This window comes from Rhinolophus sinicus, linkage group LG01, assembly GCF_036562045.2.
Source record: "Rhinolophus sinicus isolate RSC01 linkage group LG01, ASM3656204v1, whole genome shotgun sequence".
NCBI classification, from domain to species: Eukaryota; Metazoa; Chordata; class Mammalia; order Chiroptera; family Rhinolophidae; genus Rhinolophus; species Rhinolophus sinicus.
Genome location: NC_133751.1, coordinates 191233853 through 191236002, shown reverse-complemented (window position 1 = coordinate 191236002; position 2150 = coordinate 191233853). Strand labels below are relative to the sequence as shown.

The window sequence follows — 2150 nt, the reverse complement described above, 5'->3', positions numbered from 1 at the left end:
CTTATTTAAGCAATCCTTATTGTTAGATTTCTTTCAAAATTTTGTTCTTTTGTGCAATATGCAATGAATATCTTTGTATTTAAATCTTTGTGCACTCTAATAATTATTTCTTTAGGATAAATTCCTAGCAGCAGCATTAGTTGTTCAAAGACTATGACATTTTAAAAGCTTTTGATATATATTATCAAGCTGATTTCCAGGAAGTTTGTTGAGAACACCTGCCTGTCTCCCAATATTCTTTCCAGTATCCAGTAGAATATTTTTGGTCAGCCCAAGTCAAAGAGGTTACAAAATTTTTTATAGTGTTTTTAATTTCTATTTTTGGACTGAAGTTGATTTTTTCCACATATTTATTAGTCACATATATTTCGTGTTTGGGGGAAATTGCCCATTCATTTACTTTGCCTAGTTTTCTATTGGACTTAACTTTTTCTTATTGATTTGTATCAATTTTCTACCTTAGCGATATTAACCTGTTATATGTTATAGCTATTTTGTGTGGCTTCAGTTTTATTATTTATTTTGTACAATGCTTTTGAAATACAGAAGTTTGAACTCTATCAAAATTTTCCTTTGTGGTTTCCCTCAATCCTCTTATGCTTAGAGAGTTTCTCCATCCATAGAGGGGATAAACAATCATGTATATTTCTTTTCTTTTTTGGAAAGAATTTTATGGTTTTATTAAAACACAACGTGCACACAAGCTGTCTATTTCATTTTCTTCCCTGTGCAGCCGGGCGTTGGGATTGGTGACTCTGATGGCCATCTGGGCTGCTCTTTGCACAATGGCTTTGCGGTTCTTAGAGGAGACATTGTGACAATCTCAGCACAGTAAGGTTTGTTCCACATCAGCAGCTGCTCAATCTCCTTGACATCGTGGACCAGGACCTTCCGAAAGCCACTGGGCAGCATGTGCTTTGTTTTCTTGTTACTCCCATCACCAGTGCTGGGCATCAAGATCTGGCCCTTGAATCCTCTGTGCACCCTGTTGTCATTGCCTCTGGGTTTCTGCCACTTACGCTTAATTTTGACATATTGGTCTGACTGGTGCCGGATAAACTTCTTGGTCCTCTTTTTGGTGATCTTGGGCTCCATGAGTGGTCTGAGGGCAGCCATGATGCCAAGTAGAAGATGAATGCCACCTCTGTGGGCAGCGTAGAGGAAGCCATGTGTATTTCTTTTTATTTTGTTTTCCTCAATGATGTGTATGTTTCCATTAAAAATGTTGCTTTGTATACTCTCATTACTTCTGGTAGATTAAATATGGCTGCAAATTCCTCCTCTTACCTTTGAGAGGAGGAGTCTAATTCTCCTCATGTTGAATCTGGCTTTAGTAACTTGCTTGACCAATAGAATGTGGAAGAACTGATAGCCTGGGAATTCTGAAGTGAGGTCATACTCTTTTTGCACAGGCTAATTGAGTCCTGAGTCTCCATGTAAGAAGTCTGACTACCTTAACCACCATGCTGGAGAGGTTATGCGTTAACATTTGACCATCCCAGTTGAGTCCAGAATTGTAGCTGTTTGCACCCATGCAAACCGAGTATCACCGAGTAACCTGTCAACACTAAATGGAGCAGAAGATGAATGGAGCCCTGCCCACGTTCTTCATCCATAAACTCATTATATATAACATATACAGTTGTTGTTTTAAGCCACTAAATGGTAGGGTAGTTTGTTATGCAACAATAGATAACTGGAATATTACCTTTTGCCTAGAGTATTATAACGGAAGCTGTGAGACACAGGAAAAAGCACTGGAGTTGCAGGGAAATGGGAAAGTCAAGAGCTTCAACAAGAATATTCTCATCAATTGGTAATGACTGATATTAAAAATAGCAAGGTTTACAGCTGACATGTACTTTGAAGCAGAAAAAAGGCAAATCAATCCCAACTCTAGCACATTTTGAGAAAAAGCTTTTTTTAAATAATTGAAATCCATGGAGCATTTTTGATGTACCATACAGAGCACTAAGCCATTGATACAGGTGTTCCTCATTTAATTCTCAACAGATTCCCTGTGAATAGCTGCCATTATTGTCCCCATTTATAGACAAGACAATGAAGGCTTTGAAAGATTCAGTAACATGCCCAGGGTTGCAGAGCCAGAACTAGGATTTGAATTCCTGTGTCTGAGCCTGTACACTTGG

General features: G+C 38.3%; 1 pseudogene; it reads right to left on the bottom strand.

Annotated features, from left to right (window-relative positions):
* Window positions 1-670: 670 nt before the first annotated feature.
* LOC109445072 (large ribosomal subunit protein eL32) lies at window positions 671-1873 on the bottom strand (annotated as a pseudogene).
* Between the last annotated feature and the right edge of the window lie 277 nt (window positions 1874-2150).